Genomic DNA, 9,695 nt, shown 5'->3' on the forward strand with positions numbered 1-9,695 from the left:
CTACTTCTAGCCCTACACCTACCACTCCTCTGCGAACCTTACTTGTTCTCTTACTCCTACACAAGTTATGAGGTGATATGAATATGTATTGTGAAAAGTTGTGCTGTAAATTATAAGAGATGTGCTTAAGTACCAGTGCAGTTAGTGTAATTATTTTTAAATTGGTTTGCTGAATGTGTAATTTCCAGAAAATATTAAGCTAATTTGTGTTTATAAAATTTTAGAATCCAGGTAACTTGCATGTGATCTTGGGATGTGGATTACAGACATACACTCATATAAGCATGTTTTTTTCCTCATGAATCTGTTCATTTGCCATGTCGGTTTCACTTTATTTTGATGGTCCCTTTAACACATTCTATTGACTATAAGTAATGCAGGCACAGACACGGTTCTCTATTCTTTCCTTCTCCTCTTTTTCCTCTTTACTCTTCTGGGTGTGTGTTCACGGTGTGTGTGTGTTCACTACTGTGTGTGTGCACGTTGGATGGGTTAAATGCAGAGAACGAATTCCAAGTATGGGTCACCATACTTGGCCGTATGTATGTCACTTCACTTCACACTTCACTTCCTTTTTCACACCGCCATCTAGTGGCCACACAATACCTTTGCAGACACAACATTTCCCCTTTTCTTTGAAGCATATCCATTAAGGTACCATCTTGAAACATAACAAAATAGTATCTCATTCTATCAGGAACACCTTATTTAACAAAGAATTACAGAATTACTTTAAGAAACAATCCACCTGATTATACGAAACAAGTAAATTAACAGAACAATTACAGATATGCTCTCCTGTAACTACTCCTTACACAAAGGAATACTTTCTTTAAAGAGTGTCTTCGTCACCCTATAGACTAATCACAGTAATAACTAAAATAACCATAAACTGATTTTGAACCCCTGAACTATTTCAGGCTTACAGTGACTATTACTTTTTTTAACACAAATTCCTTCAACCAAACTGCTTGTTTAGGGACTCTCGCACTTTGCCTAGGACTTGTTTGCTGTTCCTTCTCATGAGCCTGAGGCTGTAAGGTTGGTTCCCCTTCTGGTATTTTTCCCAAACTTATCAGCACCTCATTCGGAACTCCAGTGAGACGAGACACATTCCATTTCTTCCTATCATCCAACAGGAAAGTATTTGGACCAACTCTCCTTTTCACCAAATGTGGACCAGTATACCTTGGGGATCCTTTGTGAACATGCTCTGGTTTCTTAATACGCAACCAGTCTTGTTCCTTGAATTTGGGTACCTTGGCTCCTCTCCTTTTGTCAGTATCCTTTTTCCATTTCTGCTGTTTACGTGTCACAGTGTTTTCAATGTCCGCATATGTCTTCACGTCTGCGCTGACAGGCAGGATATTCAATTTAGTGCGCATCTTGCGGCCACGCAGCAACTCAAAAGGCGTAGCCCCCGTGGTAGCGTGTGGTGTTGCCCAGAAGCTATGCAAAAACTGTGTCACAGCTGATTTCTAAGGCTTTTTCTCCTGAATTGCAGATTGGATGCATTGCTTCAACACTCTATTAAATCGTTTGATTGCCCTGTCGGCTTGAGAATAATATATGCTGAAATATGTATGTTGAATGTTATGTTCCTTCAGAAAGTCAGCCAAAGCAGATGATGTTAGCTGTAGACCATTATCAGACACTAAGCAGTGCGGATTTCCCTCTCTACTAAAGACGGTGTCCGGAAAGTTTATGACGGCATCAGTTGTCACTTGGGGTGCAAAAGCTACTTCTGGCCACTTACTAAAGTAATCAACCAGGGTTATGGCGTAGCGGCAGTTCCTTGCAGCAGCTTCAAATGGTCCCATGATATCGATGGCTATCTTTTCCCATGGGCCACTAGGTAGTTCTACAGGTATGAGAGGTGCAGGTGCAGGCTTCGCCGTTTTGTCATTCAACTGACATGTCACACAGGAGGCAATCAGAGTCTCTACACTTCTACCCATTTTTGACCACCAGTAGAGATCACAAAGCCTTTGCTTTGTTCTGACAATGCCTTGGTGTTCTTAGTGTGCTAAATTTATGAGTCTTGTACGCAGTGACACTGAGACAACTAGGCAGTGGTTACCCCGCATAATTAACGGACCCTCAACAGAAAGCTCACGTCGTATATGAAAGTAGGGTTCCAGTTCTTGTTTCACTGACTTTTTGTTTTTAGGCCAGCCTTCCTCTATCTGAGCACGAAGTTGTTTTAACTGTAGGCAGCTTTCAGATGCAGAAGCGAACACGGAGACAGACAAGGCAAGCAAGTGAGACACAGTGGCGACCATTTCTGGTTCATCTGTTGGATCTCCCATGTCAGGTAAAGGGAGTCGAGAGAGACAGTCTGCCGTCACGTTGTACTTCCCAGGACAGAATGCAACCTCATAAGAATAGCATAACAGACGGGCTGACCACCTAGCGATCCGCATGCCAGCTCTCCCTGTGCCTTTAGATGTAAGAAGCGTTGTGAGGGCTTGGTGGTCAGTGCGCAGGACAAAATGCCTCCCACAAAGGTATGTCCTCTATTTTTCAATACTCCACACACAAGCCAATGCTTCTCTTTCTACAGTTGAGTACTTCCTTTCGGCTGGCGAAAGAGTTCGGGAGGCAAATGCAACTATGCGCTCAGTACCATCAGTATGTAGCTGTGAAAGAACTCCCCCATCCACCGTAATCAGAAGCATCGGTACTCACATAAGTTGGTAGTTGGGGATCAAACAGCGCCAGAATGGGGCTCTGAGATAAGAGCTTCTTCAGGGTAGCAAAACTTTGTTCTGCCTTATCAGTCCAGAGAAAGTTCATGTCAGTAGAGGTTCTCAAAACTTCACGCAGTGGTTCCACCACCGTTGCGTAATCAGGAAGAAATTTACTATACCAGGAAGTAAGGCCCAGGAATGAGTGCAATGAGGCCAAGTCACGGGGAGCAGGTGCATGTATGATAGCACCTAAATTATCAGAGTCTTTGAAGAACTTGAATTTACATTTCTGCGTATTCAGCTTCAGACCTTCCTCATTTAGACGGTGAAGTACTGAATTTAAGTGCGTGTTATGAGTGTTCTCTGTGTCTCTATACACAATTAGGTCATCCAAGTAGGCTTGGACACCTGGCAATCCATGCAGTATGGTCATCATCATCTTCTGAAAAGCAGGTGCGGCAGAAGCCAGACCATACGGGACACGTTTATAACGGAACAGCCCTTCCTGCGTTATAAATGCTGACAAATCTCGACTTTCAGGGTGCGGTGGAACCTGGTGATATGCTGAGGCTAGATCTGTGGTAGAGAACACTGTTGCCCCACGCAGTTCTGCCAACAGTTCTTCTATGTGGGGCAAGGGGTGGCTATCTACAACTATAGCCTTGTTAGGCTCCCTTAAATTGACACATGTGGATTCCACCACCTTTTTTTTGTGTCACTACAATTGGGGAGACCCATGGGGATGCATCGACCCGTTCAATTATGTCATGTTCCAGCAAGGTTTTGAGTTCAGCAGAAACAGCTTGTCTCACTGACAATGGTAGTCTTCTCAATTTTTGCTGAACGGGTACCATATCCTGCTTTCCACTTGCACAGCCTACAGTATGTACTGGCAGCAATTCAGAAGTCTCATTATTTGTAATCACCGTATCACCTTCTATACAGCGGTTAAGTGCTTTCAGCAGATCCATCCCCAGCAAAAATGAGCCTGACTGTACTATGTAGAAGGTACCCACTGCTGATTTACCGTCATGGAAGACATCTGTGGAGAAACAGCCCAGAATAGTCTCTTTAGAATAAGAAACTAATTTTACTGTCGGCGGATTGAGAGTGCATGAAGAAAAATGTGCATGGTAAGTACTCTCTGGTAGTATGGACACTGATGAGCCTGTGTCCACTATTAGCTCCACTGGCTGACAATGTCCATGATCCGTTTTGATTTGCACACAACAGAGAATTTTGTCTTTCATCGTCATAGGTTCAGTCATTTATAATATAGTGAGCTCCGATATTACAATCTCTCGCACCTGTTTCTGTGACGAGCGACACACTTTTTGGCGATGTGTCCTATTTTTCCACATGAATTGCAAACTGCTTTCGTTGCTGGACATGAAGGTTTGTTAGCCAGATGATTGCTGGATCCGCAACGGTAGCATGAACGTTGTTGTTTCGAGTTGGCAACAGGCCATTCTGACGAAGAGAAAGGTAGTGGCTTTCGGTCCCATAGAGGTTGTTTGGTATTCCGATGACTCTGTATGGCCCGCACTTGTGAAGTATCTGAAAGTATCTCCGAGTTCTTTAATGCAGTCTCCATTTGCACTGCAATTGAGATGGCTTTATTCAGATTGAGGTCCGGTTCAAGCAAAAGTCTGTCCCGAACACGTGAACTAGCCGCCCGCTCCACGAGCTGATCGTGAAGCATTTGCTCTTCCATGTCTCCAAAATCACATGCAGCCGAAAGCTCCCGTAAAGCGGCCAGGAACTGATTAATGGTTTCATCAGTTCGCTGTGTCCTTTGCCTAAATTTGTGTCTCTCCGCAACAACATTAACAGCAGGAACGAAATGTTTTTTCAGTAGTATAAGTATTGCCTGAGTCTGGTAGTGTATAAAACAGTCTCTGTCCTTCTGTACCCAAAGCATGCAGCAAAACAGCTCGTTTTCTTTCCTCCGGCCAGTAGCATCAATTCCAAGAAGGTAATTTTCAAACATTTTGAGCCAGACAGTGAAAGTAATTGAAGGCTCGCCAGGGCATGGCAGGAACGGAGCTGGTAAAGGAACTGTAATGGACATCCGCGTCGCCAAATGTAATATCTGTACTTTTGCAATAAAATAAAGAAGCAGACACAGACACTGTTCTCTATTCTTTTCTTCTCCTCTTTTCCCTCTCCTTTTTCACACCGCCATCTAGTGGCCACACAATACCTTTGCAGACACAACAATGTAGTTGCAACATTACTTAGTGTCAACAGAATATTCAAAAGGGACCATCAAAATAAAGTGTTACCGCCATGTCATATTTCATCATTTGTCTTTTCTTCATGTTGTAGGATGAAGGACAGTGTCCCATTTGTTTAGAGATATTTACATACAGACAGTATATGTAGCGATAAGTAATATTTTATGATTTTTTAAAATATTTCTTTGCCAACGATTAGACACTAATCAGCGAACACTGGTTCATGGGTTTACAGCGAACGCCCCCCCTAGTGGCAGATCATTGCAATTTCCAAAGACTTCGGAACTGTTATGAAGCAGCTATGGCTCCTTTACTGAAATCGCGTGACGTCCGCAGTTTGATGCATACTCCAATTCACTGGTTCAAAGACTGCACTTTGGTTGCAGTCTTTGTTGTTGATGAGCGTTTCCTATTGCTTTTGGCAATATTGGTGAAAGGAGTATGATCTGAGTGGTATTAACACAGTTTATATTAGAATTGGTTTCGATATTAAGTAAACATTGATAAGAATCTGAGTTTTTTCCAGTGGTGTGGTAGTTGTTCTCTCAGAACATCAATCAAAACTAAACTTGGTTTCAGACACCAGTTAGCTTTGTGATGAAACTTTAAATAAACTGAACCGATTGCTTTCTAAAATACTTTGCTCAAAAATTCTGCACGCTGTTGACGCCTGCTGTTCAGAGCAGTGTGAAGGCAATTGAAAGTCTCTTCAAACATGCCTGGAAACACCTTTTGCAAACCAGTGGCAAATATTTGGTTGAAAGTGCAATCTATTACATGCAATGTACAAATCTTCTAATAGAATTAAATATTAAGTGTCTGTTTTTTGCTGTTGTTTTTTCGTATGGAGAGCTTGGTTGATGAGGACAATAAGAGACTATAAACTGTAAGAAATTTTTTTATAGCACAAATGTGTCATTGAAATCTCGATAAAATTAATCAATTCATCTGAGATCATGTAAAGCCCATGTAGACAGTGGTTCATGGGTTTACAGCGAACGCCCCCCTAGTGGCGGATCATTGCAATTTCCAAAGATTTCGGAACTGTTATGAAGCAGCTATGGCTCCTTTACTGAAATCGCGTGACGTCCGCAGTTTGATGCATACTCCAATTCACTGGTTCAAAACCAATGACTCTCAAAGGTTTCCAAGCTTCACAAAGCAGTGCTTCAAAAGCGCCCATCACTATGTGCAAGAGCGCTACTGACGTCAAGATTCTGAAATGCTAATTATCTTTTAAACACATTTTTAGAAAGACTTTCAGAGAAATAGTTTTAGACTTGGAGAATTGTCGATTGGCAAGTTGTTTCCTCTAAAAGATTTTCTACATTTAACTTTGACGGGTAGACCACAAAGGAGCACCCAGGGGGCGATATAGGAAGGTTGAAATTCCACATCGTAGGTTGACAATACACTTTGAGGGGAGTGGGAACGTGCTTTGAGCTCTAAAGTGCACAGAACGGTCGTGCGAACGTTAAAACCCACAGAAGTCAACAACGCAAAACCATCTGAGAGGAGTGGGGCTTCAGAATGGAAATCCGTTTGTGTTGAGATCAAAAGGTAAGACTATATTTTCAGGGATCATTTCTATAGTTCTTTACTTGGAAATGTGTTTCAAAAGTGTTTGTCTCCCAACCCGCGATGATGAGCTGTGATGCTTCTTTCTGAGAGTGAATCAAAGACGGAGCTGTGGCTTTGGTTGCAGTCTCCGTCGTTGATGAGCATTTCCTATTGCTTTTGGCAATATTGGCGAAAGGAGTATGATCTGAGTGGTATTAACACAGTTTATGTTAGAATTGGTTTTGATATTAAGTAAACATTGATAAGAATCTGAGTTTTTTCCAGTGGTGTGGTAGTTGTTCTCTCAGAACATCAATCAAAACTAAACTTGGTTTCAGACACCAGTTAGCTTTGTGATGAAACTTTAAATAAACTGAACCAATTGCTTTCTAAAATAATTTGCTCAAAAATTCTGCACGCTGTTGATTCCTGCTGTTCAGAGCAGTGTGAAGGCAACTGAAAGTCTGTTCAAACATGCCTGGAAACACCTTTTGCAAACCAGTGGCAAATATTTGGTTGAAAGTGCAATCTATTACATGCAATGTACAAATCTTCTAATAGAATTAAATATTAAGTGTCTGTTTTTTGCTGTTGTTTTTTCGTATGGAGAGCTTGGTTGATGAGGACAATAAGAGACTATAAACTGTAAGAAATTTTTTTATAGCACAAATGTGTCATTGAAATCTCGATAAAATTAACCAATTCATCTGAGATCAGGTAAAGCCCATGTAGACAGTGGTTCATGGGTTTACAGCGAACGCCCCCCTAGTGGCGGATCATTGCAATTTCCAAAGATTTCGGAACTGTTATGAAGCAGCTATGGCTCCTTTACTGAAATCGCGTGACGTCCGCAGTTTGATGCATACTCCAATTCACTGGTTCAAAACCAATGACTCTCAAAGGTTTCCAAGCTTCACAAAGCAGTGCTTCAAAAGCGCCCATCACTATGTGCAAGAGCGCTACTGACGTCAAGATTATGAAATGCTAATTATCTTTTAAACACATTTTTAGAAAGCCTTTCAGAGAAATAGTTTTTAGACTTGGAGAATTGTCGATTGGCAAGTTGTTTCCTCTAAAAGATTTTCTACATTTAACTTTGACGGGTAGACCACAAAGGAGCACCCAGGGGGCGATATAGGAAGGTTGAAATTCCACATCGTAGGTTGACAATACACTTTGAGGGGAGTGGGAACGTGCTTTGAGCTCTAAAGTGCACAGAACGGTCGTGCGAACATTAAAACCCACAGAATTCAACAACGCAAAACCATCTGAGAGGAGTGGGGCTTCAGAATGGAAATCCGTTTGTGTTGAGATCAAAAGGTAAGACTATATTTTCAGGGATCATTTCTATAGTTCTTTACTTGGAAATGTGTTTCAAAAGTGTTTGTCTCCCAACCCGCGATGATGAGCTGTGATGCTTCTTTCTGAGAGTGAATCAAAGACGGAGCTGTGGCTTTGGTTGCAGTCTCCGTCGTTGATGAGCGTTTCCTATTGCTTTTGGCAATATTGGCGAAAGGAGTATGATCTGAGTGGTATTAACACAGTTTATATTAGAATTGGTTTCGATATTAAGTAAACATTGATAAGAATCTGAGTTTTTTCCAGTGGTGTGGTAGTTGTTCTCTCAGAACATCAATCAAAACTAAACTTGGTTTCAGACACCAGTTAGCTTTGTGATGAAACTTTAAATAAACTGAACCGATTGCTTTCTAAAATAATTTGCTCAAAAATTCTGCACGCTGTTGACGCCTGCTGTTCAGAGCAGTGTGAAGGCAACTGAAAGTCTGTTCAAACATGCCTGGAAACACCTTTTGCAAACCAGTGGCAAATATTTGGTTGAAAGTGCAATCTATTACATGCAATGTACAAATCTTCTAATAGAATTAAATATTAAGTGTCTGTTTTTTGCTGTTGTTTTTTCGTATGGAGAGCTTGGTTGATGAGGACAATAAGAGACTATAAACTGTAAGAAATTTTTTTATAGCACAAATGTGTCATTGAAATCTCGATAAAATTAACCAATTCATCTGAGATCAGGTAAAGCCCATGTAGACAGTGGTTCATGGGTTTACAGCGAACGCCCCCCTAGTGGCGGATCATTGCAATTTCCAAAGATTTCGGAACTGTTATGAAGCAGCTATGGCTCCTTTACTGAAATCGCGTGACGTCCGCAGTTTGATGCATACTCCAATTCACTGGTTCAAAACCAATGACTCTCAAAGGTTTCCAAGCTTCACAAAGCAGTGCTTCAAAAGCGCCCATCACTATGTGCAAGAGCGCTACTGACGTCAAGATTCTGAAATGCTAATTATCTTTTAAACACATTTTTAGAAAGCCTTTCAGAGAAATAGTTTTTAGACTTGGAGAATTGTCGATTGGCAAGTTGTTTCCTCTAAAAGATTTTCTACATTTAACTTTGACGGGTAGACCACAAAGGAGCACCCAGGGGGCGATATAGGAAGGTTGAAATTCCACATCGTAGGTTGACAATACACTTTGAGGGGAGTGGGAACGTGCTTTGAGCTCTAAAGTGCACAGAACGGTCGTGCGAACGTTAAAACCCACAGAAGTCAACAACGCAAAACCATCTGAGAGGAGTGGGGCTTCAGAATGGAAATCCGTTTGTGTTGAGATCAAAAGGTAAGACTATATTTTCAGGGATCATTTCTATAGTTCTTTACTTGGAAATGTGTTTCAAAAGTGTTTGTCTCCCAACCCGCGATGATGAGCTGTGATGCTTCTTTCTGAGAGTGAATCAAAGACGGAGCTGTGGCTTTGGTTGCAGTCTCCGTCGTTGATGAGCGTTTCCTATTGCTTTTGGCAATATTGGCGAAAGGAGTATGATCTGAGTGGTATTAACACAGTTTATATTAGAATTGGTTTCGATATTAAGTAAACATTGATAAGAATCTGAGTTTTTTCCAGTGGTGTGGTAGTTGTTCTCTCAGAACATCAATCAAAACTAAACTTGGTTTCAGACACCAGTTAGCTTTGTGATGGAACTTTAAATAAACTGAACCGATTGCTTTCTAAAATAATTTGCTCAAAAATTCTGCACGCTGTTGACGCCTGCTATCAAAACTAAACTTGGTTTCAGACACCAGTTAGCTTTGTGATGAAACTTTAAATAAACTGAACCGATTGCTTTCTAAAATAATTTGCTCAAAAATTCTGCACGCTGTTGGCGCCTGCTGTTCAGAGCAGTGTG

At 41.4% G+C, this 9,695-nt stretch overlaps 3 non-coding genes across 3 annotated transcripts; all 3 read left to right on the forward strand.

The window, feature by feature from the left end:
* The first annotated feature begins 6,489 nt into the window (after positions 1 to 6,489).
* Positions 6,490 to 6,701, forward strand: LOC131527835 (small nucleolar RNA U3). The gene has a single exon (XR_009267790.1). It is a non-coding gene; the product is annotated as a small nucleolar RNA U3 (small nucleolar RNA).
* Positions 6,702 to 7,809: 1,108 nt separating this feature from the next.
* Positions 7,810 to 8,021, forward strand: LOC131527830 (small nucleolar RNA U3). The gene has a single exon (XR_009267786.1). It is a non-coding gene; the product is annotated as a small nucleolar RNA U3 (small nucleolar RNA).
* A 1,108-nt stretch (positions 8,022 to 9,129) lies between these two features.
* Positions 9,130 to 9,341, forward strand: LOC131527832 (small nucleolar RNA U3). The gene has a single exon (XR_009267787.1). It is a non-coding gene; the product is annotated as a small nucleolar RNA U3 (small nucleolar RNA).
* Positions 9,342 to 9,695: the final 354 nt, after the last annotated feature.

The sequence above is a fragment of the Onychostoma macrolepis genome, chromosome 20 (genome assembly GCF_012432095.1).
Source record: "Onychostoma macrolepis isolate SWU-2019 chromosome 20, ASM1243209v1, whole genome shotgun sequence".
Classification (NCBI taxonomy): domain Eukaryota; kingdom Metazoa; phylum Chordata; class Actinopteri; order Cypriniformes; family Cyprinidae; genus Onychostoma; species Onychostoma macrolepis.